This window comes from Pleurodeles waltl, chromosome 6, assembly GCF_031143425.1.
Source record: "Pleurodeles waltl isolate 20211129_DDA chromosome 6, aPleWal1.hap1.20221129, whole genome shotgun sequence".
Classification (NCBI taxonomy): domain Eukaryota; kingdom Metazoa; phylum Chordata; class Amphibia; order Caudata; family Salamandridae; genus Pleurodeles; species Pleurodeles waltl.
In genome coordinates, this window is record NC_090445.1 from 1,206,980,492 (window position 1) to 1,207,004,269 (window position 23,778).

Genomic DNA, 23,778 nt, shown 5'->3' on the forward strand with positions numbered 1-23,778 from the left:
GCTCCTGTCGGGGGTAAAGGACCAGAGGAGGAACCATGAGGCAAGAACAAGGCAAAAACCCCAATATTACCTAGACTAATTCACACCCATAGCATTGAAGACATGAGCTAGGGAGTCTTCACTCAAATCTGGTTTACTATCAGACATGATCAGGTTCTAATACTAGTATACTCAATGGTTAGATGGTTGACTTTTCAGGGGATACTTGTTCTCGTTCATAACAAAAGATTGGTCACCAAAGACCTGGAATCAACCAAACGCTCAAAGGCAATGTTCCTACACACCAACTGATGCTAAGGATATATGGGGCCAGATGTAGCAAAAATAAAAATTGCGACTCGCATTTTGCGAGTTGATGCGACTCGCAAAATGTGAGTCGCAAATTGGAATACCAGAAAAAAAAGCGATCCGATTTTGCGACTCGCAGCCGGACTCGCAACGCTGTGTGCGAGTCCGCAGTTTGCAAGGTCGCTGTTTGCGAGTGTGCAAAAAACAAACTCGCAATTAGCGAGTGGGTGTCGCAAATTGCGATTACCTTCAAAATTGCTTGCAGATGCAGCAGAACACTCCAGAAAGCATACCAGAACACTCTGGAAACACTTCCTGGCACATGATGATGACATCACAGCCAGGAAGTTAACAAATACACCTGGGAGGAGGGCTCAACAGTGAGCAGTGTCTCTGCCACTCACAGTAGGGTGCTGAGGAGTGGTAGGCACAGCACCATGGACGCAGCAGGGACCAGCCAGGCTGGCAGGAGGGGCAGGAGATCATAGATAACAGCCAGGACAGATTAATGTGGCACATGGCGTTAATGTGCCACATGACTGGTTGGCATTTTCCTGCCCATGGACAATTTCAACTTGTATATAGTTTCTTCATGACATTAATAAAACAGTTATTTTTGTTCCACTTAACAAATGGTTAATAGGTGAGTATGGTGGGAGTTGACACGTACCGTCCAAAATATTGCGTTGCAATGTGGTCCCGTCTCAGTCTGCCTTGATTAGCTAGACTCCTATCCCCATGATGGCGATGTGGTTGTTCTTGCTCTTCATCATCAGGATCTGGGTCTGCAGGGGTGAGAGGTAGCCCACGTCAGGTGGCTATGTTGTGGAGGATGGCGCATGCGACCACAATTTTGAAAGCGGTAATGGGGGTGTATTGGAGGGCGCCTCCACTGCGGTGGAGGCATCTGAATCTTGCCTTCAGCAGTCCGGAGGTGCGCTTGATCAGGTTCCTGGTCCTCTTATGCGCACTGTTGTATTGCCTCTCTGATTCAGTTCTGGGTGTTAAAAACGGAGTCATGATCCAAGGCCTGAGAGCATATGCACTGTCACCTGTTGGGCACAAAAGTACACGGTTAGGAAGTCCAGATTGTCGTGCACAGTGACCTGTGTGTATGTCTGCAAGTGTCTGTGGCTCTACCTAGGAGGTAACCGTCTCCAAATTCCCCACGTTCCAGGCGTTGATGTATCCCACTATGCCTAAAAATGTATGAGTCATGGGTACTGCCAGGAAACTTAGCTACGATGTCCGTGATGACATAATGGGCATCACAAACAACCTGTATGTTGAGTGAGTGAGTACACTTCCTGTTGCGGAAAATGTGTTCTAGATTAGCAGGGGGGCATATTTGAATGTGTGTCCCATCTACACACCCTATGACATGAGGAAAGTGGGCAATGCGGTAAAAGTCCAGCTTGGTGCTGTTAATTTCTGCCTCATTCCTTGGTAAGTATATGAAGTGAGACATGTGCGTGACGAAGGCATCTAGGAATGCCCTGAGGAACCTTGACACTGCACTTTGGGATACCCCACCTGCCACGGCAATGACCCCCTGATAGCTCCCTGAGGCCAAGAGGTGCAGTGCGCATAGTACTTGCACATGCGTAGGGATGGCGCAGCCACGCAGAGTCTTGTGTTCTAGCTGTGGTTTCAGTAAATCTATTAATTCTAGAATGGCTGCGCTGCTAAGGCGGTATTTGTCATAGATCTCCTCTTCAGTTTGCTGAAAAAGAGTCTGCCTGGTTCTATATATCTTCTCCTGTCTGTGGCCCCTCCTCCTCCTCTGCTGGGCTGCGTAGACTCTCCTCCTCACTGCTATCAGGTATATCTCCGCCATCTTGAGTAACCCAGATGCCTTCTGGGTCCCCTTTTATACTTTGGTAATGGTTACCACCTGCTCTGAGTTAGTGGTAAATGGGACATGCAAACTGGGCTTTTTGCGACTAGTCGCAATTTGCGAGTTGCAATTGCATAAGGTTTGCGACTCGCAAATTGCGACTTGCAATTTGCGGGTCGCAAAATGGGGTCGCACCGGATGCGACTCGCAAACGGGTCCCATCGCTTTTTGCGAGTCGGAAATGGGCTTTTTGCATCCCATTTCCGATTTTGCACTGTCGCAAATTGCGATTCGGCCCGTTTGCGAGTCGCAATCGTTTGCTACATCTGGCCCATGATCACTAAAAACTGTAACCTACAATATTAGAAGTCTAAACATCCCAACTAAGAGTATCTGTAAGAACTACTGAACCTGAAAGGAAACACATCTCATTGAATCAAATCTGTTCCTGTTGTGCTCCTGACACTTCCCTAAACAATACCACGCTGCTGGAATCTCTCAATAAGCAGGAGTAACCATACTGCCTAGCACCCTCCGCAAATTTGTGAAACACAACACCAAATCAGACAAGAGTTGGAGATGGGTATCCGGGGAGGGCAAGGGCCAGCCACTCACCCTGGCATTGTTATACACTCAAACCAAATCTAGTGACATTCCTGGAGTGGGCTATACAAGAATTTTAAACTATGGGATAAGTTCCAGCAGAGGGGCACCCAAATTGTCAATAAAAGGAACAGCCCGCCTAGAAGACCTATACCTAGTCAATGCCTGGAGGCACCTCTACATACTGAAGGTGGATTATTCTCCTTACTCAACCTCCAATCAAAAGTATACAATATGTATTAATGAGCAAACATGTTAATAGTCATAAAAAAAACGATGTAACTGTGTGCCATAATATGTGTACGCATAACAACAAACTTGCATCACTGTTGTCGAATCCACCTGATGTGACCTCCTCATCAATTCCGAGTCAGAAATACGTAGTCAGGCAAGTGTTGAGACCTGGGCCTGAAGCAACTGATTGACAGATCACAGGTGAGGTGACAAGTAGCCCATAGACAAAAGCATGAATAGGAAAAACCCAGATCAATCCCTCAGATAGCCAGTGACACCACAATGGTCCTAGGAGATTGCCCTCCCATAAAACACATTTGGCTGGAGGGGTGTGTGTTCCCAAAGCACCCTAAAAGTTTGATGCCACATGAAGTTAGGAACACTCAGCCATTCAGAACACAACACACATAACACAGTGATCACACAGTCCCCGTGCTGGACATCTGGACATGTTACCTACTGGGCCAGGCCTACTAGGCATTATGTCCATGCAAGGTCGAGAGCCACCTGCGCACTTCATTCAATGTTCAGATTTATGGCTCTGTGCCTAGGCCCGGATTCCTTCCTCCAAAGAATGCATACCATTATTTGATGACGCTTCAAGACATGTATATAATGGTACTCAGAACCAATGTACCTTGAGACAGTCATCAGACCCCATCTCTGTACTGTTCTCCCAGCCGCTGCGTTAAATTAAACCAACTGTTACTGTTTTTTGTCTTTCATTTTTTAAGATAAATCCACATTCAAGCAATAAACAAACACTCCACCCAGCAGATGGAGCCACTAAAGGGCCACAGATTCTAGCAAATGAACGCCCAACCAAATTGTCTTTTGGATAGCAGTGTAGGAGCAAGACCAGAATTCGAGGCCTTTGACTACTCAACAGTTCTTTTATGAAGGACCCAACAGTTGTGCATGAAATTAGGAGAAAGATCATACAATATTTAAATTTTTAGTAACACAGGGGAAACAAACAGAGTAGCATGGAATGCCCTCAGGCAGTAACAAGAGGGGAGTTGCTACATAAAGTAAAATGCCTCAAATATTTGAGAATTATAGCTGTAGAAAAATTTACACAAAAACTCACATACCTTGAGAGCATACACAAGTCCAACCCTTCATGTAAGATCTGGAGGCAATTAATATTGGTGAGGGGCCAGATTAAAACCCTTTCATTAGGCGATCTGACTAGCATAGGAACCCAATTCCACAAAGGGGACATCAAGGCGATAACCCTCCTGGAAAGCAACCTGAGAGTGAATCTAGTCCATAAACACACAGAGGAGGTCATAAATAAGAAGGGAGTGACCCAAACAGAAGAGGAATGGAAACTGCAAGCATTGCACACTTACTATCAAACATTATCAGACCTAAAGGTGCAAGCAGCCTACCTAGACACGTTCACCCTCCCTAAACTACTTGATCTACAGGTAAAACCCTTACTATCTGCTTTGTGTGAATATCAAATTCTTTGTCACAATACCACTCAGACACAGTGATGGAGACATTTTAAAACACTCCTAAAAGATACAAATTGATACAGATATTATGGCGTAACCAGACTCTCTCCTGGTTCAGAATGGCAGCAGAACTCAATATGGTGCTGCTTCCAAAAATCCTATATCTATTCCAAGCTCTTCTGCTGACACTCACGAGGGATGGGCTTCTCCTATCTATAGGATACTTGTTGCATCTTTATAGCAGAACTCAATATGGTGCTTGTAGGAGGCTGGCCTGGCTTGTAGTGGGTACGAGAGGTACTTACACCTTGTGCCAGGTCCAGGTATCCCTTATTAGTGTAGAAGAGGTGTTTCTAGCAGCTTAGGCTGATAGAAGGTAGCTATGGCAAAGAAGCTTAGGCTGAACTAGGAGACATGTAAAGCTCCTACTATACCACTGGTGTCAAATGCACAATCTCATAAGAAAACACAATACACAGATATACTAAAAATAAAGGTACTTTATTTTTATGACAATATGCCAAAAGTATCTCAGTGAGTACCCTCAGTATGAGGATGAGAAATATACACAAGATATATGTACACAATACCAAAATTATGCAGTAATAGCAAAAGGAAGTAATGCACGCAGTGTAAAGTTACAATAGATTGCAATAGGAGCACATAGGTATAGGGGCAACACAAACCATATAATTCAAAAGTGGAATGCGAACCACGAATGGACCCCAAACCTATGTGAGCTTGTAGAGGGTCGCTGGGACTGTAAGAAAACAGTGAGGGTTAGAGAAATAGCCCACCCCAAGACCCTGTAAGGTAGGTGTAGATTGCACCTACATCCCCCAGAGAGCACAGAAGTCGTGATAGGGGGATTCTGCAAGGAAAACCAACACCAGCAATGCAACAACAGTGGATTTCCGGACCTGAGTACCTGTAAGACAAGGGGACCAAGTCCAAGAGTCGCAACAGTGTCGAGAGTGGGCAGGAGCCCAGGAAATGCCAGCTGAGGGTGCAAGGAAGCTGCCACCGGATGGAAGAAGCTTGTTTTTTTGCAAGAACGAAGAGGGCTAGGAACTTCCCCTTTGGCGGATGGATGTCCCACGTTGTGAAGAAGCTTGCAGAGGTGTTCCCATGCAGAAAGACCGCAAACAAGCCTTGCTAGCTGAAAGGGTCGCAGCTAGGGTTTTTGGATACTACTGTGGCCCAGGAGGGACCAGGATGTCGCCACTCTGATGAGGAGACAAAGGGGGCACCCAGCAAGTCAGGGAGCCCTCACAGAAGCAGGCAGCACCCGCAGAAGTACTGGAACAGGCACTTAGAAGAGGAGTGAACCGGAGTCCACGCGAAGTCACAAAAGGGAGTCCCACGACGGCAGAGGACAACTCAGAAGGTTGTGTCCTGCAGGTTAGAGTGTCGGGGACCCAGGCTTGGCTGTGCACAAAGGAAATCCTGGAAGAGTGCACAGGAGCCGGAGCAGCTGCAAATCACACGGTACCCAGCAATGCAGTCTAGCGTGGGGAGGCAAGGACTTACCTCCACCAAACTTGGACTGAAGAGTCACTGGACTCTGGGAGTCACTTGGACAGAGTTGCTGAGTTCCAGGGACCACGCTCGTCGTGCTGAGAGGGGACCCAGAGGACTGGTGATGCAGTCTTTTGTTGCCTGCGGTTGCAGGGGGAAGATTCCTTCGACCCACGGAAGATTTCTTCAGAGCTCCTGGTGCAGAAAAGAGGCAGGCTACCCCTAGAGCATGCACCACCTGGAAACAGTCGAGAAAGCCGGCACGATGAAGCGATACAAGGTTGCTAGTAGTCGTCTATGCTACTTTGTTGCAGTTTTGCAGGCGTCCTGAGCAGTCAGCGGTCGATCCTGTGGCAGAAGGTGAAGAGGGAGATGCAGAGGAACTATGGTGAGCTCTTGCATTCGTTATCTGAAGAATTCCCCAAAGCAGAGACCCTAAATAGCCAGAAAAGGAGGTTTGGCTACCAAGGAAGGAGGATTGGCTACCAAGAGAGCTAAGAGCCTATCAGAAGGAGCCTCTGATGTCACCTGCTGGCACTGGCCACTCAGAGCAGTCCAGTGGGCCACAGACACCTCTGTTTCAAAGATGGCAGAGGTCTGGGACACACTGGAGGAGCTCAGGGCACCTCCCCTGGGAGGTGCAGGTCAGGGGAGTGGTCACTCCCCTTTCCTTTGTCCAGTTTCGTGCCAGAGCAGGGCTGGGGGATCCCTAAACCGGTGTAGACTGGCTTATGCAGAGATGGGCACCATCTGTGCCCATCAAAGCATTTCCAGAGGCTGGGGGAGGCTACTCCTCCCCAGCCTTCACACCTATTTCCAAAGGGAGAGGGTGTTACACCCTCTCTCGGAGGCAATCCTTTGTTCTGCCTTCCTGGGCCAGGGCTGTCTGGACCCCAGGAGGGCAGAAACCTGTCTGAGGGGTTGGCAGCAGCAGCAGCTGCAGTGGAGACCCCAGAAAGGCAGTTTGGCAGTACCGGGTTCTGTTCTAGAGACCTGGGGGATCATGGAATTGTCCCTCCAATGCCAGAATGGCATTGGGGTGACAATTCGATGATCTTAGACATGTTACATGGCCATGTTTGGAGTTACCATTGTGACGCTATACATAGCATTTTTCTTTTTGGCTGTACATAGGTAGTGACCTATGTACAGTGCACGCGTGTAATGGTGTCCCCACACTCACAAAGTCCGGGGAATTTGCCCTGAACGATGTGGGAGCACCTTGGCTGGTGCCAGGGTGCCCACACACTAAGTAACTTTGCACCCAACCTTCACCAGGTGAAGGTTAGACATATAGGTGACTTATAAGTTACTTAAGTGCAGTGGTAAATGGCTGTGAAATAACGTGGACGTTATTTCACTCAGGCTGCACTGGCAGACCTGTGTAAGAATTGTCAGAGCTCCCTATGGGTGACAAAAGAAATGCTGCAGCCCATAGGGATCTCCTAGAACCCCAATACCCTGGGTACTTCAGTACCATATACTAGGGAATTGTATGGGTGTACCAGTATGCCAATGTGAATTGGTAAATTTAGTCACTAGCCTGTTAGTGACAAATTTGGAAAGCAGAGAGAGCATAACCACTGAGGTTCTGGTTAGCAGAGCCTCAGTGAGACAGTTAGGCATCCCACAGGGAACACATACAGGGCACATACTTATGAGCACTGGGGCCCTGCCTGGCAGGGTCCCAGTGACACATAGACTAAAACAACATATATACAGTGAAATATGGGGGTAACATGCCAGCCAAGATGGTACTTTCCTACAGGATGGCATCATGCCCGGTTAAGCCAAATGGGCGGCAGAAACATAGATACATTCCCAGAAGTAATCATCCTAGGCGCGCCAATTGGCAGAATATAATTTAAGGTGATTTACAGGAAAAACAATCTCCCAGATGCTCGTAGCGTCTAAATAAACACACCCTGAGGTCAACAAAAGAGCCCAACACACGATCAATGGATCCAAAGATTATGGAGTCTACTTGCTCACAACAAACTGGCGTTTGTTGTCACTCATGCAAAAAAAAATCAGGATTTAGGAGGGGGAGGGGAGTCGAAAAATTATGTGGGAGGGTCAATTATTTGGAGGTGATAGGTGGGAATGGCCACCTTATGTTGTATACCTAAAAAATGCCAATAAAAACGACTGCTATCTAAAAGTACAGACTGCTGGATTAGGGATTTTGTTTTTGTCCAGGTTCACTAATATTAAAATAATTGTAACTATAACACAAACGTTTCTCTGTGAGTCCCGTGTTCCATCCTACTTTCAAGCTTTTTTAGTAGCAGCATATATGTTTATTAGGACCATGGTCTATTAAATAACAAAAATTTGTATTACATGAACAAATAACGTTCAACTCACATACAATCCCATAAAAGTACATGAGAATCCTCTTCCTTTGTCAAAACAACTGTTAAGAACCTTCCCACTACATAACATAACATTAAGGAATTTCATATTATGAAGCAACTGTATTCCATCACTTGTAGCCTTTATCCCGTATTTAATAAAACCGGTGCTAAAATTAAGCACATCTCTGAAGTAAAATATTTAAAATTAAACAATATATGTACATTAGAACTGCACACGATCAACACTTCCCATCACCATCTAAAAGATCATTTACGGTGTTCCAGTGAGCATATAATAGGTTTAAAACAATTCAAAAATTTTAAAATGCCTTTTTAATTCGGGTGAAATGTAGAACTCTTTGCGGCAAAGTAACTGAGGCCACATAGCTCTGACTCCCTGGAGCAAATTTAATTTAATTCCTTCTTCAAAATACAAGGAAGATCTTCTACCTTAAAATCCTGAATTTAAAAACTATTAGCAAACCAGTTAAGTTGTACTCCTACTGCTTTTGCTCACTTTAGTTCACTATGACATATTTGCTTTAGTGCAAAGGGTTAATACTTTTAGTTTAGGATCATACAGCTGTTTACACTATAAGCGCATACTAAGGCTAATTGCTATTAGGTCCCAAGAATTCAGGTTGGTTTCCCCTCTTACCATTTGGGCCATTGCTTATGATGGGAGACCTAATACAATTTTAAGGTATTTTCCTCAACCTTCTCCCAGTCAAGCCTTGAACCCAGGCAAAAAATATCTGTCCCATATAAACATTGTGTAGGTACTAACGCTTTATAGGCTGTGCACACAGATTCTACTAATGGTCTGCCAAAGTCGCTTTTAAACTTCTTTAAGCCTCCTACTGTAGCCATAGCTCAGAACTTAAAGGCATCAACATACATTTTCTAATCTTTTTTCTTGTTAAAAATCATACCTAATTTCCTATAAGAGGTTTTTTTTTCCTACTAATGCCTCGCCAATCTACCATGTAAAGGACGTACATTATTTCCCAAACTATAACATTTTAGATTTCTCCATAAAAGTTAATGAATTTGCCTCATAATATTTATTGAAGGTGTCTAATTTTCTTTAAAGCTCCACTTGTGCCATGTCCAGAATTGCCAAACCATCTGCAAACAATTAACATGGAATGTGCCTCCTCTCCGTGTTTAGGGAGAAAGCATGAACACCCTCAAAGATTGCTGGAGGCATGGTACATTGCAAAGTGTTTGGACACATTCTTGATGCAAACCGTTCACTATTGAGACTTTTTGGGGTAGTGAATCAGTACTCTCTTATTCCACCATAGCTCAGTTCTCTCTATGAAGTTCCTTCAGCACTGCTAGTAAGCAGCTAGGTATATTTATGCTAATACATTTGTCCCACAAGGTCACTCATTTTCCAGATGGAAGGTGGACCAAAAATCGACAAAGCAACAAAATAAATTCCCTGTTGTCTCTAATTCTTTCAGCCCCATTACCAAAAGGCTAAAACAATGATCAATCATAAGATGGTCCTCCATTAAACCACCTTGCTCCATTGGGAGTAAATCATTGTTCTCTATTCAACTATTGAAGGATAGCTTTTTGCATAGGTTTTTGCCATCATTTCTATCAAACTGAATAAACTGTAATTTTTAGGCTTGGAAGGATCATTTGTCAACAGAATTTGTACGATAATTGCACCTTTTCAACTTTCCAGGAGACTGCCTGTTTTAGTGCTTGATTGAAACACTATTGACAAATCATAGCCCACCAATGTAGATTGTAATGTAAGTACCTCCTAAGGACTCATTGTACACATCTCCTGGAACCATCGGATAATTGCGTTATGAGCATTATGTTCTTTCGTTCATCGCAGACACACCCGGATATTCTAATGTAAGACAAAGTAAATTGAATTTATGTTTTCTTCTTACTCATAAACACACATCTTTCAATAAAGAGTAATAGTTAAAAACATCCTTCTTGGCTAATGCCACTGATTGATACTAAGATTATTTTGTTTTCTATAGATGCAACTCAAATAATTCACTGAGTCTTCTTCAGGAACCATACACTGGGTGGCAATCTTAGTTGAAATTAACCTTAGTAGACCACCGGAGTGACACCCAGAGCCCCACTGCTTACGTTCTTTGACAATTGTACAAACCCATCAAATCTAGGATTATCACGAGAAAGCCAGGTCTCCTGAAAGTATATTATTACATTTTCATCTAACACTTTATTTACAGCTTCTAAAAAAAAAAACCTTCTTAGCCCAGGTACATTTCAGGAGCAGATCCCACTGTTACTTGGTGAACACATTACATAATCTGGGCTATTATATTTGACATATCTTACTCCAAACGAAGGATAGAAGGAAGAAGGAGGATAGAGATTATTGGTACACAGATCTATATTGTTCCTTCCCTGGATGCCTTGGGGAAAGTTATTTTTAAATTATCTCTGCTGAATCTCTGCTTTAAATGGAGAAGAAAATGTATTATATGTAACATCTGATCTAGCATCAGAATATCCAAAATCTCGCCTATTTCTATTTTCCTTGTTTATGTCAGACGTCCTGGCTATGCTTTATCTCTTCTTATGGTGGAGAAAGGAGGAGGGAAGAGATGGAATACCAGTCAAAGTTCCATTCAAGCAAACAGGATGATCTCTTCTTGATAAATCAGATAAGCCTACTATGGAGTAAGGCCTAAAAACTTTCGATCAAGATAGCCTGCAAATTCCTCCCATCCTGGACTCCTCTTCAGCCGCATATTCCCCGATGGTGGACGCCTTCTTTTTAATGCAAAAAACATTGTAAGGTATTCTAAAAGCAGTCATATCAAATAATGCTAACATGAAAATTCAAGCTAATCTGTTCAAGGGCACGGCCTAGGAACTGACAAAAATTAAACCTTGCAAGCCCTCTGTAGTCGGAACGATAATCAAGCCAGGAAGTGATGAGGAAAACACGAGTGGCCAAAAAGAGAGATAAAAAAACAATGTGAACCACTTTGTCTATATATATCTAATGTACTGATGCTGACAAAAAAATAATTTATACTATATTTTAAAGGTGCCGCAGGTACTTCATAGTTGGTGTCTGAGGCATACCAAAAGAGGAAGGGCTACCTTAAATTATAAGATTGAGGGTGGGGTAAAGGAAGAAAGAATTCACACAAATTAGAAAGTATAACGAATGGGAAGAGCATGATTAAACATGTGTTCCAAAAAATATGCAAAATAGAAAATTTTACTCAGCAAAATAAAGAGCAAGACAGTTGAAAGTTGAAAAAGAAAACCTTAAAAGAGAGCTCCAAAAATAAAGGAAAATCCTCCCATCGCCAAAGAATAGGGAGAAACTAAAAAAACAGTAATTGAAATGGGAATTATAGAATGCGAGGAAGGGATCTAGGTTATAAAAAGCTTCCCGTAAGAGAGAGAGGAGATATGAGTTCACCTCAAGGGGTAAATATTGAAAACCTGTGTCTGAACTTTGACATTTTAAGAGAAAAAGTCTAATCTGTTACATGCTTTCAAGACGTACCCTTCCCTGCACGATAGCTCCTCTAGAGAATTTAAACAGGTAAGCTTTCCTAACAGTAAGAATGATAGAGAAGTGACAAAAGCAGGGTTTTATTCTCTGCTGGTAAAAAAAATCCTAATCCAGTCTCTGGAGGAAGAGCTGCACTGCCTAGGATAGCTCACCAAGAGGAGATAATGCAAGCCCAAGTAAAAGAATTATTAACTAATCATAAAGAGCTGAATGAGCAACAAATACATTTTTCCTGGCAGTTGGGTCATGGGACGTTAAAAATAAAATGGTGGGACACTACGCCAATCATAAAAGAATTGGTACCAAATTATCCATTCTCCGCATCTCAGACAACACTTTGCTCATCACCCCCAGTACCTGTGAAGCCAATAACCGCTTTCTGTCTGCATGACAAAACACCCATCTTGATTGTGCGCCTCCGCAGCTCTGAAATCTTGCTAAGCCCCAATCGGGCACACACATCCTTTTATTATATTCAAGATAACCATTGTTCCCTTTCCTAGTTGATCAGTTTTGTATTTCTTCAGATTCAACCTCAATTGAGCTTTCGACCAGTCGACCTCCTCCAACTTCAATCCCCTTTCCTTATCCCTACCTAACATCTCTGACACTCTAAAGGCACCTAAAAATAACCATAACATGCACAATCTAAATAGTAACATAAATAGTAACATCCCAAAAACAGAAAAACATGCCCTACTTAGGACACTAACATAACATGCCATCCTCCTTATCACCGCTGGTTCTCATTGAGTACCTACATGCTTCTCCTTTGCACCCCCTTGCAACAACTTTTTGCCTATTTTCTTCGCTGTGGATTCCTATCCCCAGAAAAATGTGCCATAAACTCATTACAGCCGGTTACCTGCGATTGTTGTGGCTGCAATACCACTGTCAATATTGCTCATTCACAGAGCACACCACATTGTTCCATCGTACCTCTATCCTGCCCTCTCCTACCTGCACCACTGTGCAAAAATCCTTCTCTCACCTGCCTGTATGCTGTTCTAGTACTTGCACAACAGAGTTTTCTATTGGTTCCAAACTCTCAATCTTCTAGTTCCCATATTTCCATAAGTATATTGGTCTTCCTCAGATCTGCTGCACTATGGAATCTTTGCTCTTGGCCAGTAATGAATCTCTGCCTCTGTGAACAAGACCAAGCATCTGCAATGTTATTATCCAACCTGGCACATTTGACTCTAAACACAATGTTAAAGAATAAACACCTGAGCATAAAGCACTGCAACAAGCTCAACAGCTGTCTGTCCTTCCCTTTGTGGCCATTCACCAGATCCCAACTGCCCTGTTGTCCACATGGAAAGTCACTGTCTTGTTGGCTAAGACTTTGCCCCACACGGCAATTGCCACCAGCAATGGAAAGTATTTAAAGAAAGCAATACTTCTCCTCTCTTTCTTCCACTGAGCTGGCAATCTGTTTTCTAAATACTACTTCCCCTCCCAAAACAGTCCAAAGACATCAGAACCTTCAGAATCCTAGAAACTTTGAATCATCTATACAAAATCATCATTCAGAGACCACATAGTCACTCCATTGAAACCTCTCAGAAACAACAGCCAAACATCAAGATCTGCATGAACAGCAGCTTCTGTTCTTATCCTGTGGTGTGGTAACTTTGCACCAGCCATGGTAAAACCAGGCTGATGACAAAACAGCCTTCTTGCTCTCACAACTCGGCATACAAAATTTAGGTGACCCAATAGTTTCTGCACCTTTCTCAGTTGTAACTTTAGTGCATCAGTCACTTCTTCAAACAATTTCACCATGCCATTGATCTTACTTTGAGGCAATATGGCTTCCACTGGCACCACATCTTGCTTAATTCCCAGAACCACCAAACATGTACTCAGGTCTTCAGATTTGCAGATGCCAACGGTTGTGTGAGGAGGCCTCTTTTTGCATGGTTAGCCCCCACATTTTGCCTGATGTTGATGTGTTCTAGAAGATGATAGTGCCCAGGGCCCCTGCTAACCAGGCTTCCTGGGTCAGACCTCTTTCCCTAAATCTGTTGTGATGCTTGGCACAATTGGATACACTCTCACATATCACTATAAGACCCTAGTAAATGGGTACCCCAGTACCCAAGGCTTGGGATAGTATGAGTAGGCCCCTGAGGGCGGCAACACTGATTGTGCTACCCTCTAGGGCCCTTCCCCCAGATGCACCCAGCACTGCCAGTGCAGGCTGAGTGTACTGGGTCAAACCTAAAAAGTCAAACTCGACATGGCACCCTTCATGGGTGCCCTGCCCGCCCTACACTGCATATGATATGGGTAAGTCACCCCTCTGCTAGGCCTTACAGCCCTAAGGCAGGGTGCACCATACTATATGTGAGGCATAATTGCATGAGCAATATGCCCGACTGTGTCCTTGCCAAACCTGGGACATACTGAGTGAACAGAGCAGCCATATTAAGTACATGTACTGGACACTGGTCAAACATGAGTTCCCCAGTTACATGATGGCCACTCTGTACCCTGAGTTGTTTAGTATCAAACAACTTAGAATATTAAATACAAAATTGTGCCAGTGTTGGATTTAACCCTAAATGTACCCAGGGGCCACCTTAGAGTTGCTTCCCTGGAAAAGATAACCTAACTGGCATAGTTGCTGACTGGTTCCATCCAGCCTGCCACTTTCCGAAGGCCAATATACAAACCTGGGATACAACCATGGCTCTCTGGTTTGTGAAACATTGCCCTTCCTGGGTGGAGGAGCTAACACCCCCTCCCTCAGGAATGTGCAACACCCTGGCGGTGAGCTTCAAAAGGCTACTGCCCCTGAAAATCGAGCCCCCATGCCTGCTTCTAGCAGCAGATAGCTTCCTCCTTTGCAAGCCCCCACTTTTGGCAGGAGCAAAGGTGCGAAACCAGACAAAAGGTAGGAGGAGTGGCCTCACTGAGCATGCACCATCTCTAGGGGCTTGCAGGTGAAGTGGACCTCCATCTCATTTTCCTCCATGTTGGATGGCAGGAAAATATCCAGTAGGGTTTAGGGAAGTGACCCCCCCTACAGGAAGTGGTTACTGTAGTGGATGTAGCCACCCAGGGGTAAGTGTCCCATTGGACACTACCAGGTTTCCCCTAGACCGCCCACAAAATTCAGTATTTAGTGGGCTCCCCTAGACCAAGAATTTAGATTCATCTGGAAGAAAAGAAGACAGAACCAAAGAACCCGCCCAGACGAGAACAGAGGCCCCCCTGCACCAGCAGAGGCTCCAAAACCCCTGGTTGCTGCACCTGTGTCCCGACAATCTCCGCTGCGGAGGGGCTGACCACAGGACCGACCTCAAAAGACCCAAAGGACTTCCAGACTTCGCAAATAGCCCAAGATCCCTCTCCTGAGTGGAGGCACCACTCAAGAAACCAAAGGAACCTGCAAACCGGTGAGGGACACTTCACTGACTGGACAATATCTCTGCAACCAGAAGTCGCAGCTGGACCCAATGGCATACCAACAACAGCCCCAACGAGACCTGCAAGGGTGCTGAGCTTGGTGGCACAGCGCCCTCCCTTGGCCGAGTTGTGGCAGTACACCAGGTACTGGCCAGTGCACATCGGACATCATCAAAAACAGCTCTCCCCAAGCTGCAACTGGACCAGGAGGAAGCCCCCGTCAAGGGACTTCAGTGACACCCTGGACTTCCCGCCAGAGCCCCCACAACATCCTTCAAGACCCCAAGAAGAAGGCTTACTTCCAGCTCCAAAAGGTCCCTTTGCGCACAGCATCAAAGACCTCAAAAAAGCCCTGCACCTGGCTGCCCTGAGCCTTGTATCGCGGGATCTGCTGTGTGCCCGGGTCCCCAACCCCTTGCAACCTCAGCATCCCAAGGGGACCCCCAGGCACCAACTTTAAATCAGCTCCTTTTCCAACTGGCCCCGCTAGGTGGCCCTGTGCTTGTGCCAAGAGGTTTTCCAACCCCTTTCCCGCTTGAACCGGGAGCCTCCCGAGGCTCTCCAGCTGGCACACAGTGTCCACCAACTACCTCGACCACCCTGCAAAAGAAGAGACTGGTAACCCAACTGTTTAATTTTTAATGCATTTTTAAAATTGACTGCCTATTGATTCCTATGGTGCGTAATTGCGCACAGAAAGACTAACTTTATTAAAACTTGAAAAGTCATATCCCAAAAAGTACTTAATGTATCTTAAAGATCTTGGTCTGAAGTATTTTTATAAATTCTGGTCTCAAGGTATTCATTGAGTGTGTGTGGTGCATGATTGTATTTGTGAGTACAGCACATACTTTGCACAGCTCATGGATTAGCCTAACTGCTCAACTAGCTACCTTAAAAATTGGAGCATTAGGTGGTCTAATTTTTACCTCTGGAAACCAACTTGTGGTTGCTGGACCCCCTGCACAATGTGCCTAGTTTTGCACAGTACATAGAGGGTCAGCCTCCTACAACGGCCCCCCAGTTCTTCTGCCATACCCTGAAGCTCTCGCAGAGCTTTACTACACTCACCTGTACCTCCACCATCAATAAATACATTATCTTCCTAATAGTACATTACTAGTTCATGACCTGACCTGAATGTAAAGCAGCAATGCGAAACATACTAAATGTCTCAAACAACATGCATGGTATTGCACATCCCATAGGTAACATTTTCTCTACGTCAAGCTGACTGTCGAAGTGTAGACCTGAAAGAGCGATGTCAACTGGATGGACTGGAAGCAATCGGAAGACCGATTTGATATTGCAATTTGCCAATTCAGAATTTGCTCCATATTTTCTCACCAAAGCTATAGCCACATCTGCTGAAGCAAACTGCACAGCTGCCCTCTCTCTTGCAATAAAATCATTCACAGAAGACCCTTTGGCCCACGATAGATGATGGATCCTCCTAAACTCTCCTTCAATTTTCTTTGGTACTAAGCCTCTCAGGATAGTATCAGGTCTTGCAGTGGCCAATATTCAAATGGGCCTGCCATTGTCCCTTCAGATACTTGTTTATACAGTTTTCACTCACTACCTGTGGCTATTCTCTGGCTGATTTCAAATTATCCACAAACCTCCTCTGCCTAGGGTCTTGATAGCTACCCAAAACCTACTAGAAATCCCTATTCTAACACCAAAGGTTCCTCTCTGTTAAGGTCAAAAGAAAGCCAAAAATTAAAAACTCAAATTTTAACTGGTGTAGAAGCTCTTGCTTCCAGGATGTAGCTGCCCCCCTCTATCCCTGCTTTGGCCACTGAAGCTGTAATCTGACTGTTCCCCACAACATGGTAGGACTGCATGTTCCCCCAACCTTTTGCTCATATCTTCATTGATTTGTTTGGGCAATACACCCCTTTGAAACTCCAGCATGCACTTGGGCAGTCCCCTGACCACGATCCTGTGTACCTACACCGCAAAGTGGGTTGTCCCAGAAAAGCTGATACTGCACCACTAAACCACTTCTTACCATGTGTCAGGCTGGAGGTGGGCATGTGGGGTACATCCATTGCAACCATAGTTCTTTGTCAGCCTGCCCCAGGGTTTGTCAGGTTTCACCCCCAGGCATGCCCTGAACTCCTCATCTTAATGTAACAAGCAAAATCACCAAATTCCATGCATGCCTTTCTAATTGTTTTCACATATTTAAATATCGACACAGATCTCTCTGAAAATGATTCCCAGTAGACAGACACCTAAATTAAAAAATTCTGTTGTTCATGTGTCACTTGTAGGTACGCTAGGCCATCTAGCTAACTCCCAGGTTTCTCCTTTGGACTCTTCTTTCACATGCAACTCTGTGTTGCAATTCATAAACATCTTTGAACTCTCCTTTCCATTTTTTTTTTTGCTTTGGAAAGATGACCCCCCTGCCAAAGGCATTGATACATCCATGTCATGCAATTTTTACTGTCCTTCAGATTTACCCTTACCTTCCACATCCTTTGACTGTATCTTATAAACGTTTTCTGTGTTCTTTGTATCCAACTTACCAGTATCTTCACTTCTATATTTCTACACTTTGCTGTCCCCCACTGCAGTGCCCCCTACACATTCTCTGTACCAACCCCTTTATCCACTAAGTTCCTCCCCACCTCTTTTTCAACCAATCCTTACTCACCTGATATTAATCTCTGTTGTCTGGCCGGAGATCTTATTTGCTTTCCCATATCTAGGTCTTCTCCAATATTTTTTCACTTCTGTACGTTGGCCCCTGTTCTCTGATATCTGCAATATGTTACTATGTCAGGACATATTAGTTATCCCCCTTCCCCCATTCGGTTGCCCCTTCCTGGGATATTGACATCCTGCCAATGTGGAATCTCTCCTTCTTCCAGCTCCTCCTCCTGATCCTCATAGTCCAACTCAAACACATCCTCCCCATACTCATCATATTTACATGCATCTGGGTACTTTCTGTCACCCTCATCACCGTGAAAAGTTCTCCAATCAGTCATAGGGATTGCCATGTCCTGTTCGGTCTGGTTTTTCTCCTCCCTTGTTGTCGCGTACACCAAACCTCTCCCTTAATTCTGCCTGTTGTTTCACAGGTCACCACAAACTTGACTGATGGCTGCTCCTCTGACCTTGACTCACATTCCAGGTTTGGTCCCATGTTGCCCTGCAGGTGCCCACCCTGAGGGGTTTGTGGTCCTGTTCCCTGACATAACTCTCACAGTGCTCTCATATCTTTTATCACTCTGCCCTGGCATCCACATCCACCTCCTCATCTGCTCTTCCTCTTCTCTTTGTGTATTTCCCCTCCCTATAAAATATTTTGTTTTCAAGGAAAATATTCTTTATTTGTCTTGGCTACATAGTTAATTAAATACATTGCATAACAATAAATAGACATAAAAGACACTCTCAACTAAAATATTTTCTTTGCAAACCTTCATAAACTTTAAAGGGCTGAGGTCATTGTTTACATGACACCGCCCAAACTCCATCTAGAAGGTAAGAGCAAGGGCTTTATGCATATCTGCACATGACACCCCCCCCAGTCTCCATTCCTCATTGGTAAAAGTGCTAGCACCCATTAAAAAGTGTGTGTTCAATGTTTGAGCTGCTCACCCCCTTTCACCCATTCCTCAGCGAGCGGCTGCTTGCACCCTGAAAAACATGCATGTGCATTAATCGAGGTCCTCCCTAACAGTCCATCTATGCATTTTAAACGCTATTCCCTCCACTGCACAATGGGGACCCCAAGCCATCCAGCCCAGTTGTGAGGGGCAGTGTCTTGTGGGTTCATGTGACTATGCTAATTGCATGATTTTACTTCCTCCAAGTCCTCCTTGTCACCCATTAGAGCTTGCTCTCTCAGCAAGGCAGTTCAAGGGGCTGAGTTGTGCTGTATTTCACTGTGGGAGAAACTTTACAATAGTTTTCTTTTAGAGACCGACTCACTTTTTCCCAGCTCTTTAAGAAGTGGCTTTAGAAATTTCACCCCTTGCAAACCAGGGGGAATCTAACTGGCACTCAGCCATCCTATTACCACTTGTCTGCAGGTGCGGAAAAGTATGAGATTGAACAATGGTTTCAATAACTTTTTCCTTTCAACCACTGGTACCGGGCAGGTGCAGAAGATATGGATTAATGATTCCTTTTTGTATCCACATAATCTGCACCTGTGGTTTGAGTGTTGAGTTTTCCACGTAGGGCACAGATCTTTGGTTTAAAAAAACAAACAAACCAATATAGCATAAACTGGTGCTTTATGTGCACAGAAAAGTGCTTTGCCAAATAGCCCTGCTTGCTCAGTCTGGAGTTTAAGGCTACCACTGCCCATGCATGCCTTCTACGTGTCCCAGTTTTTCAAGCCAATTATTTAGATACGGGCCATAATGTTTTTTCTCCTGTCTTGAGTGGCTTTTGCTCAGGTCCACATTGAAGCCACCGGACACAATATGAGTGGCCTTCTTATACTGCCTCATCAATATTTTAAGTATGTTGAACAGATTTTCAAAATTTTCGCTGTTATTAACTTTGTTCGGATGAATATAAACATTGGTTAAAAGTGGTGAGTTCGTAGTCCCAGATGGCTCTTGGGAGTCCATCTTAATTGGCAGCAGCCAGTCGATTCCAAGCTCGATTTGTTTGATGGCCCAGTTGATCTTAGTTAAGCATAGTGTGATAAGACAACCTTTCGCATGCCCGTAATTTTGGAGCCTAACTGCTGGGACATGCCAGCCAGCATAGAGATTTGAAGGGGCTCTGTGCACCATGTTTCCTGGAGCATGATTATATCAAATGTCTGTAAGAACTTCAGTGTCGCTTCATCTGCGACCAGTTGTTTTAGACCATGGCAATTCCAAGTGCATATGCATAAGCAATCCTCAGTCGCAGTTTCCAAAACTCTAGCATCAGGACCAATTACTGTGGTTGAACTTGGTGGGCTGTTGCACTACACAATAGCGATGAATACTTGATTGATGCACCCCTGATCACGCAAGCTTAGATTTCTTACTATGGTTAAATTTTCACGCCTGGTTTGGGTCTTCTCTACTCCAACTGCTCCTTTCAACACTGATGCCTCTTTCACTGTTCCTGGGAGCAAGTGGCTAGGGTAGTGATAGGGTTCTTGATTTAGTAAGTAGTTTAGTAGTCAAGTAATGCCCCATGAGCAAAAGATGTCTTGGTGAGCCAGGATTTGAGCGTCCATATCAGAAGAAACCCAGGAAGTAAGAGTTGCCTTTTTTTCCTGGTTGTAAGGGTGCAGGACAAACTCCACCATCTGCAACTAGGCCGTAGTGATATTGCAAAGGAGACGAATTTCATTAATAAGCCTGATGATTGATCCCCTGTTTAAGATGTCAAAGGTACCTATTGAATTATACCGGGGGATAAAAAGAAGTTTGTGATTGCTCAAAGCTTTGGAATACAAAAATGGTGTCCTCCCGGGACACCCATTTTAATGTTGAAGATTTCAGAGTAGTATCAAGTTTTGTGTGTTGTACCTGGTCGGGGGTCGGGTTAATGTCAGCCAGTGCAACCTGTTGCGTGACCTTGCGGTCCAACACCCTCGCCCTGAACCCACCCTCCGACCCCACCGACCCAGACACCGACGCCCACAACCTCACTCAACGATTGCGCCAACACCCTCGCGCCACTCAAGAAACCCACTGACAGCCAAACCAGAAAAAAAGCCACCTGGTTCACTGACGAGCTCCTAAACTCCAAACGCGACTGCCGGTAGCTAAAAAAGGAATGGCTCCTCAAACGCACACCCGACAGCCTCACAGCCTACAAGGACGCCACCTGCAATCACCACCAACTCATCAGACAAGCCAAACGTTCCCATTTCAAAGACCGCCTGGACAACAACGCACACAACACCAAAGAGCTCTTCAGCATCGTGAAAGAACTCTCCAACCCCAGCGCCAACGTCAACAACATCCCTCCATCCCAAGAACTCTGCAACGCACTGTCCTCCTTTTTCCACCGGAAGATCACCAACATCCATGACAGCTTCAACACCACTCCCACGCCAGACCCCACCCCCGAACACCCCACCTGCACAAACCACCTGACGTCCTGGACCAACGTCAACGACACAGAGACACGTAAGATCATGAACTCCATCCACTCACAATCTCTGTCAGACCCCTGCCCCCACCACGTATACAACAAAGCCGGCTCCACCATCGCCCCCCAACTACGGAAGGTCATCAACATCTCCTTCGAAACAGCGACATTCCCGGAAAGATGGAAACACGCCGAAATCCGCGCCCTCCTCAAGAAACCCAAAGCAGACCCCAACGACCTCAAGAACGTCCGACCCATCTCCCTACTCCCCAGCGAAGGTAATTGAAAAAATCATCAACACACAACTTGCCAGCCACCTCGAAGACAACAACATCCTGGACCCCTCCCAGTCAGGCTTCAGATGAAACCACAGCACCGAGACCGCCCTGCTCGCTGCCACAGACGACATCAGACGCCAAATGGACAACGGCGTAACATCAGCCCTCATCCTCCTGGACCTATCGGCCGCCTTTGACACAGTCTGCCACCACACCCTGAAATCACGCCTCCAAGAAATCGGAATTCAAGGAAAAGCCCTCGACTGGATCATCTCACTCCTCTCCGGCAGAACCCAGAGAGTCCGCCTCCCCCCCTTCCGCTCCGAAGCCACCGACATCATCTGCAGCGTCCCCCAAGGCTCATCCCTCAGCCCGACGCTGTTCAACATCTACATGGCCCCCCTCGCACAAGTGGCCCGACAACACAACCTCAACATTCTCACCTATGCCGACGACACCCAGCTCATCCTTTCACTCACCAAAGACCCTCGCACCACCAAAACCAACCTCAACGAGGGAATGAAATCCATCGCCGAATGGATGAGAAGCAGCCGTCTGAAACTAAACTCAGACAAGACGGAGGTCCTAATCCTCGGACCCACCCCCTCCGCCTGGGACGACTCCTAGTGGCCTACCACACTAGGAACCACACCGACACCGACTGACCACTCTCGCAACCTGGGCTTCATCCTCGACTCCTTCCTCACCTTGTCTAAACAGATCAGCGCAGTTTCCTCCTCCTGCTACAACACACTCCACATGCTCCGTAGAATCTACAAGTGGATCCCGACAGAAACCAGAAGAACTGTGATACAGGCCCTCGTCAGCAGTAGACTGGACTACGGCAACGCACTATACACAGGCATCCCAGCAGAAGACCTACTACGCCTCCAAAGCATCCAAAACGCCTCCGCCCGGCTGATCCTCAACGTACCCCGCCACAGCCACATCTCCCAACACCTGAGAAACCTTCACTGGCTCCCCGTGGACAAGAGGATCACTTTCAAGCTTCTTACTCATGCTCACAAATCGCTCCACGACACCGGACCAGCCTACCTGAACAACAGACTCAGCTTCTACACCCCCACCCGTCAGCTCCGCTCCATTACCTCGCCCTCGCCGTCGTTCCCCGTATCCGAAAAAAGACCTCCGGCGGCAGATCCTTCTCATACCTCGCCGCCAAAACTTGGAACACCCTCCCCACCAACCTACGACAGGCCCAAGACCTACTCACCTTCAGAAGACTCCTCAAGACCTGGCTCTTCGATCAGTAACAGTACCCCACTTCTCCACCCCCAGCGCCTTGAAACCCTCACGGGTACGTAGAACGCTTTATAAATCCAGTGATTGATTGATTGATTGATTGCTCAAATGCTGTGGGAGATTGATGAAATTCTATGTGATCAAGGGCTGCGCACCCAGTGTTATCACCACTGCGCCCTTGCACAAAGTTCTGGTTAGTGTTGGAGTCTACTTCCAGGAACCTGGAATTGGTGATCTCCCCCTGAGCTGCTTTTCTATCCCACTTACTATGTGGTGGCCTAGATGTCCAAGAAGCCTTGAGTGGCTGATTTCGATGACCCTATGGACTGCTACAAGCCCTGTCAGTTTGTATGGGGTTTTCCTGCATGTCACTTTGCAAAATTGCCTGCTGTGGGGGAGGTGTCCTGCAAGCCTCTTGGACTCCCTCGTCTTTCCCTACAGGGTCTTTGCCCTGCGTACCATTGAACTTTACAAATTACTTCCAAATGCTGTTTTGTTCAGCTACCTTGGCCGCCTTACGGGCTTTTCTTAGTCGTTTCTTATCCCTTTTAGTAGGCGAGACCTTAATTGCTACTGTGGCTGTTATGGCTTCTCCTGGAGCCCCGATGGAGTTCTGAATTACCTCCTGCTGGGAGGGGCCTGTTGCCTGTGAATTGCTGGTTACTAGTTCTCGATTTCTGCTTTCACTATCGGCCTTTCATGGAGATTCTTGTGCAAGGGCCCGGCCCTCTGACAGAGCCCATTCTGAGATCTCGAAGCTTGAGCCCTGAATTCCTTCAAGATTTCATTTAGAAGTTCTGTAGTTTTGAGGGGGTTGTCTCCAGTGGGGGCACATTGACAATGCACTTGCTGACTGTAAGTATGAGTCTGGGCCCTTCTGATGAGTTTGTTCAGACCTTGAAGTTTCTTGTCA

General features: G+C 45.6%; 1 protein-coding gene across 1 annotated transcript in view; it reads left to right on the forward strand.

Moving 5' to 3' along the window:
• MYPN (myopalladin) overlaps positions 1-23,778 on the forward strand; it is a 2,801,288-nt gene that overhangs the window by 114,280 nt on the left and 2,663,230 nt on the right. The window lies entirely within an intron of this gene.